Below are 7863 nucleotides of genomic sequence, written 5' to 3' on the forward strand. Positions count from 1 at the left end.
GTTTCTTCTCTCGAAGGATGTAAGGACTGAATAATAAATAACTGATACAGAAAAGTAAATTGCAGAAAGTAAATTGCAGAAAGTAAATTACAAGAAATGGAAATACTGGAATTTAAAGTACTCGAAATTAAATGACAGAAATATAAATGACTGAAAGTAAATTGCTGGAAATTAAATTACAGAAAAGTAAATTGCAGTAAAGTAAAATGCAGAAAAGTAAAGACTGAAATGTAAAGGACTGAAATATAAAGACTGGAATGTAAAGGACTGAAATTAAATTATTAATAACTAAATATTATTAATTAATATTAAAACTAAGACATGATGTATGACAAGTACTTGATGAGATGGAGAAATTACTAATGAAAGCCTTGAAAATAGAGTTTGACTTTAAGGAAGAAAACTTGGAAGACAAGTAACAACACTTGCAACACAAGTTTCGTTACAAAGACCGAAAATGTTACTTGCAAACTCTTAAAAACAAATTATTTAGTCTACGTAAATTAGTCGTGAGCCACAAAGAATGAAATCCAGTGTAAAGCAACAGAGATTGACTAATTCGTAACTTGTAACAAAAGTCAGAAAACGTAACGTAACTTGGAAATAAGAACAGAAATGAGATGAAGATTAAATACGAGCACTTGAATTAAACTTGAGAGYAATCACAAATCCACTTCACAAAAATCGGTTCTTGATTAGGAGCAAGAAAACTGAAAGCTTGAAACCAAAAATAATAATTTAGAGAGTAAAGAACACAAAGATCATAAGTGTTAAATGGTAGAAAGCATGAGAAAGTGTATAAAAAACCAAGCCTTAAGCCTCTATTTATATGCTAAGGGAATTTGTACAATGGGAGCCACCTAATAAGACAAAAGGCTCTTCAAAAATGTGCTTTGACCGGGTCCAAGGTCGTTGACCATGCATCCACTAAGGAGCAGCCCAAGAATTCTCGGCCCAGGCAAAAGTGCAGCTCACGGACAGGTACTACAGGATTCTGCCACACTTGGTCCTACAGGACTGCTGCAGGATTTGCCCAAAAATCATCAAAAACCTGCATAAACAGGGGACTAACATTAGATATACTATATTACTACTWATATATGAAAAAGACRTAAAAAGACTCAATTAAGACACTAATGGGCAAATAAAACAAAGGAAAATGGTTAAGAAAATGATGTAATAGGTTAACAAACTAACACTTATCAGTGATCTTTCTTAAATAACAACATGCCTGAGGCTAATCTCTAGACCATTATCGTCTACCAAGCCTCTCATACTTCATGATGGAAGTTCTGTAATTGATGCTACAAAATATCCCCCAGTCCTTGGTTCACTACAGTACCTTTCCTTGACTCGGCCTGATATCTCTTTTGTTGTCAACAAATTCTCTYAGTTCTTGCATTGTGCTTTATGTACTTACTTGTCTGTTGTTAAACATATGTTGTGCTACCTCAAGGGTATAAGTACACATGGTATTGTGTTACACAACAACCCTTCTGCTCAACTTCATGCCTTCTCTACTACCTCTATGRGTTGGCAAATATGATATTACAAGTCTACTTCTACCTATGTGGTGTTCCTTGGTGCTAATCCAATTAGTTGGAGTTTTAAGAAACAGAGAACAGTTGCTCGCTCCTTTATCGAAGGTGAGTATCGAGGACTTGTTTCAACAGCTGTTGCATTAAACTGGATCACCAATCTGCTCCAAGAACTTCACCTTCAAGTAACTAATGCTCCAACAATTTTTTGAGACAATGTTGGTGTCACTTATTTGTGTAGAAATCTTGTCTTTCACTCGAATGAAGCACATTGCCATTGATTTTCATTTCGTGCATGATCAGGTTTTTAACAAYCGTCTCCACGTGTCTTATGTGCACACCAACGATCAACGTGTAGACTTGTAACACCCCACATCATACATGTATTACTCCACTTAGGTCACATAGTWCAAGAAATTATCGTACAAAATACATAAACCAAAAATTCCAAAATACAAGTTCTTGTACTAGTTAACATTTATCTTCAAAACTAGGTTCATTCATAAGTTCATCTTCACATAGTTATGCACATAGGAAAATAATTACATTTTCCCCTTTCCCTTACCATCATGTAACTCAATAATTCCTGCAATACATAACCACGTAGTTACATCAATTAGTGCCCTTTTGATTTCTAGTGAGATCGAAAGTTCTAGTGAGATCCCTTTTTCCATGTAATTGCAGGATGAAGATCAACAAAATTTTATTTAAAATCAACTTCTCATGTAAACAGATACATAACCACGTAGTTACATCAATTAGTGCCCTTTTGATTTCCAAAGTCAATCTTTGACTTTATAAGTAACTTATTAGCAAAAGCAAGACTAGAGCCTTTTAGATTCCATATAACTCGTCCCAAAACACCTTTCATCAGTAACACGGTTATTTAAAACCTGTGGCCAAAAAGCCAATTATCCCCTTCTCAAATAACATCATCACTACCATTTCTAATAAGAACTATGTTTCTGAATCTTCAAATCATGAAGAAATAAATATTCAGAACCATCGTAATCTTAAAGGATATAATAGTAAGTGTTGTATTAATAAATGCCACCCTTATATCCAAAGCTACACATCTCCTTGATATGTCACCCTTATCCCAAAGTACACCTCTCCTTGATATGCCACCTTTATTTCCTCATCAAAATCTACAAATTATTTCCAATTACGACAGACCGAAGTCACAAACGTCCTGATGGAACATCATCTATAGTTATAACCAGTGATAATTTCAAAACAAACGTTGTAAAAGCTTACTTTATCATTTGTAGAAATAAACAATATGTCTTTATCATAATCCAACTTTGAATAAATAATTTATATTAATATAAACTTATCTGGCCATCATAAATGATTCCAGCTGGACTTCATATCCGGTCAATCCCAAAGTCCAAAAAAGCTTTGGCCGGACTTCTCATCCGGACAACACTGTCCCAATATAGTTTAACATAATTAAATCCGATCAACACCTAAATTCATAAATCTTAAACTGGTTACACTTTTGGTCGGACTTACTCTTCTCTGGTCAAGACTACGGCCGGGCAGGTCTAAATCCAGTTAATACTATGGCCGAACTTACTAGTTTCAAATTAAACCAACACTTTATCTGGTCAACCTAGTGACCAGACACTTTATCTGGTCAACCTAGTGACTGGACACTTCCAATCCGGTCAATACTATGGTCGGAGATATACTTAATCCAGTTATCATGTTTTCAAGTAGGAACAGAATTTTATATGTATCAAAACCATAATTATATATGAAGGATGTTTGAAATACTCAACTTATATGATTTTAGAGTTTTGATGATGAAAAAACAAATTCAAAATCTCAACTTAGCACATAATCTATCTTCTCTCAGTTCTTTCCAAAATGGCCAGAAAACTTAACTTTTGAATATTACCCCATATAAATACCCCTTCCATAAATGGAAGGCGGCTAAAGAAATTTTCCCAATTTAATATATTCCCAAGTATGCATACTATATTTTATGCTTCATACACACACACATCTCATGCACATAAATAATCCATATGCCATGCATACTTTCATGCATGCATTCATATTATGCATACATTTTCCATGCATGAGGATACACRTACTCACATGATCAAATATATAACAATTCATTGTGTATTCACATAATCACATAATAATTACCTCAGGTGATTACCAAGACTCGGTTATCACAAGAGTGTCTCACAAAGCCTCATAATCGGAAGACCTTCCTTCTTCAACGTTCCAAGCTTGGCATCTATGATGGAAACTCAATCTTYCGAGAGCATGATAGACTAAAATTCTTAGTTATGATATCTAGCTATTTTTGGTATARTGACTTCATAATTATTGTGAAAAATCTTCTTTAATTAGAGCCCTTATATTACTTTCTATCAGTTTAACATGATTGCATCATTTAGAGGGTCAAAACTCTRCATAAATTCCTCTTATATCATAATGAAATTCATACAATTCTTCCACCATGTTCTGTAAGCTTTCAGCTCTAACGACCACGATAATAATCAACATCGGTCATGAAGATTGGTTTAGGGGAGATTGAAGGGGCATTGATTGATGAAGAAAAAGTTGTGATAGGGAAATTGGGATGGTGGGGGCGTTGGAGGATGAAAGGGTTTATAATACTTTTTCATTTTTAATTTTCCATGTAACTAAATTGCATGCAGTCTTTTTATTTTTACATCTCATTTTTTAAATTATGTCTCATGTATAGTTTTCCCCTTACCATAAATATAAGGTAAACCAAGTATCTATAAGTTTGATATAATGGAAATTTTAAAAGTACGTTATATAAAATAAGAATCAATTTAATGTTCGTACAATTTGTCCTATTTATTTTTGAAAGTACGCAATTATTCTAGAACAAATAATAATAGAAATGTTGACCCTTAAAGGTTGTCTACTAAATGCTTACCCGGTAAATACTTGTCGGGTAATTTTTCTTACCGGATGAACATGGCAAGAGTCAAAAACCTTACCCGGTAAGAACAATGATAAAGATGGAAAAGTCTTATTCGGTAAGTGAGGATGACAACTCTTACCRTGGTAAGTGCTTATCGGGTAAATTATTGCATATGATACCCTTTTGATATACTACAATCTTACCCGGTAAAAATAAATTATAACATTGACTCTTACGGTAAGCGCTTACCGGGTAAGCATTTACCGGGTAAGCATTTAGGTAAACGGCACCTTATTTTAGAACAAAAGGAATAAATTTTTTTCCACCAATAAGTATTGAAAATAAACGTTTAACAAAGAGAAATAATATTTTTATTAAATTTCTAAAATATTTCAATACTATAAGTAATATTAAAAGTGTTAGAATAGAGTAGTTGTTGGAATTAGATGTGATTTTTTTAAAATTCTAACTTTCGATACTCTGTTTTAGAAAAATTATAGCATAACTTTTATAAATTTATATATAAAATTTTACTAAGAGCATCTACAACTGCTTCTCTAAMATAGAAAAAAATGGTGATTTTGTTCTTTATTTTACTTCAACAGATTCACTAAAGTGTTCTCTTAAATATAAAAACAAGAAAATCTCGAAGTTTAAAGAATTTTTTAAACTTGATAGAAAGTAAAAATATTATTTTTTAATTTATTTTCATCAATAAAAGTAAACTACTATTATTTTATATAAAGTTTTTTTTTTAAAAAAGTGTATTGGTATGATAAAACTATATAATATTTTAATAATATAATTAATGTTGGACTGAAATATAAATTTATTTATAGCATCTCTAACAACTTCTCTAAAATGTAGAAAATGAGGATTTAGAGCCAATATTTTGCTCCAATAGTTTTTTAAAGCTATTTCTAAAATGAACAAAGTAGGAGAGAGAAATATTTTTTCTCCAAATATGGGGTTTGTGATAACTGGGTCCTCGTTATCACCTGAGGTAATTATTATGTGATTATTTGATGTATGATTATGTGAATATGTGATTAATTGTTATAATTAATCATTTGGATAAATGCTTACATGAGATKAATATGTGAGTATGTGCACATTTTTCATGCATGGAAATGTATGCATGCTTTAGGTGAATGCATATGTGGATTTATTCCATAAAATATGTGCATGCATGRGGGTTTATGCATATGGTTATATGGTTATATGCACGTAAACCGTCTTTCCATTTGTGGAAAGGTATATCTAGGGAGTATAGGGAGAAATGCAAATTTTCTTGCCTTTCTTGGAAAGAATGGAGAGAGAAAAAGTTGCAGTGGTTTTCATTGCTAAGTTTGGAATTTTGAGATTGAGATCAATTTGGTAGTTGTTTTCATATTTGCTATTTCATCTTCAACTTKTSAATTTGCATAAGGTGAGTATTTATTAARACAGCCTTTGCATATGATTTGATTACTAGTTTTAGTTTTGAGATGATGATGTATTGAAAATGTTGTACCTGTTCTTATTCATCTTCATTGATCGATTTAAGTCTCTTCACCGATCACTGTGTTGACCAGATTAGAATTGTCCGGACTCATTGTTGTCCGATAAGGGCAAGTCCGGTCACTGTGTTGACCGATGAGTGTTTGTACCCGGACACTTGTTGTCCGATAAAGGTATATCCGGCCGAGTGTTGCCCGGATTAAGGATTTTGTACTTTTCCAATTAATGTATGCACGGACACTATGATGTCCGGAGAGGGTGTGCATCCGGTTATAAGTTTATTGTTTATTTAGTTAAGGATCATCCGGATAGAGTCTCCTCCTAAGTGTTATCCGGACATGTGTTGTCYGGATAGACTTGACTGGACAAGTATTGTCCGGATGAGAATTAACTTAATATGGTTAATGATGAATTTGAGTTTTTGATGAATGGGAGTATGGGACTTTTTGCAGTTAACATCTATTTGGGTTTAAAAGTGTTATATTGTTAAAAGGGTTATTTTATATCGTTTAAAGTGGAAAAGATAATGTTTCTACCAGACATGGTGACACAAGTCTATTCTGGTTAGARACTATATCTTGKGAAATGTTTCTACCAGACKTGGTGACATAAGTTTGTTCTGGTTAGAAACTATATTTTGGGAAATGTTTCTTCCAGACGTGGTGAAGTAAGTCTGTTCGGGAATGGAACTTATTTTAAGAGGTAGTTCCCCCATATGTGGTGCAATTGTCTGTTCTGGATTGGAACTGGGTGTTGTGTGCTTCCATACGTGGTGACGTAAGTCTGTTCTGGTAAGGAGCCCTATTTTAGAGAAGAAATAAGGGTGGCATATCAAGGAGAGGTATACCTATGGATATAAGGGTGGCAATTGCAGGTGTGGGTATTATTATAACTCTTGTTATTATCATTATCAGATGTAATAATTCTAATTCGACATTTCTTTGTGACTTGATGATTTAAAGATATTGTTCTATTTAGAAATAATAACTTTTATATTATTTAGAAGAGGACAATGATTTGTCATCAGAGGCTTTAATCGCCTAAGTTTTCTATCAAATTTAAACATATGTGAGAATGATACAGAGGTCAGAGGGGCTCTGGTTGGTGTTTTAGAAGGACCAGAGGACCTCTGGTCATGTGGAAAGACTTTAAAATATTTTGGGAATTTTATAAACTAGAAGCTCTGTATACATTATAAAGCTATATCTTGAAAGTAGTTATTTCTTATAAAATTAAGAGTCAAAGGAGCTCTGCTTCTAGTTTATCCATCTTTTAAAATTAAGGTAGGTTCTTTACAGACCAGAGACTTTGTTTAGTTCAGAGGATCTCTGGTTCAGTATTGTTTCATTTGGATACAAAGGCTCTGGTTATCAATGGCAGAGATGCTCTGGCTCGTTGAGCTAGAGGAGCTCTGGCCCGTTGAGCCAGAAAAGTTTATGGCAACTCTGTTAAGGGATCCATAGTTCCAATATGTTGCATTTGTGCTATGTATTGTACCAATCTGTTGGTTTTATATTTTGATTATTAAACAGATTACATGTTTTTGTTAAAATACGTTTATCTCTACGTAAAATATGTTTTATCAGGTTTGGCGAACTTCACCCTTCATTTGCAAAGAAAGGATTTACTCATTATATCTTCCGGTTTAACCCTCATTTGTGTTTCAAAAATGTGCATTACAGGAACCGCGTGGTCTCGGGATAATAAGCGGAAGGGAAAAATATAACTATTTTTCTTATGTGTTATCTGTTTTGTGAAGATCAGCCTGATGCCTGAATATTTTGAAAATACATGTTGTTATACATGTAATATTGCAGAGATATTCTTTTGGAATTTTTTTATATGTAAATTTTGATACATATAGAATTCTTGTACTAGTGGGATCTATGTGGTGTAATCTATGTTTTT

This window comes from Cynara cardunculus, unplaced genomic scaffold (assembly GCF_001531365.2).
Source record: "Cynara cardunculus var. scolymus isolate 2C unplaced genomic scaffold, CcrdV1 Un_Scaffold_2368, whole genome shotgun sequence".
Taxonomy (NCBI): domain Eukaryota; kingdom Viridiplantae; phylum Streptophyta; class Magnoliopsida; order Asterales; family Asteraceae; genus Cynara; species Cynara cardunculus.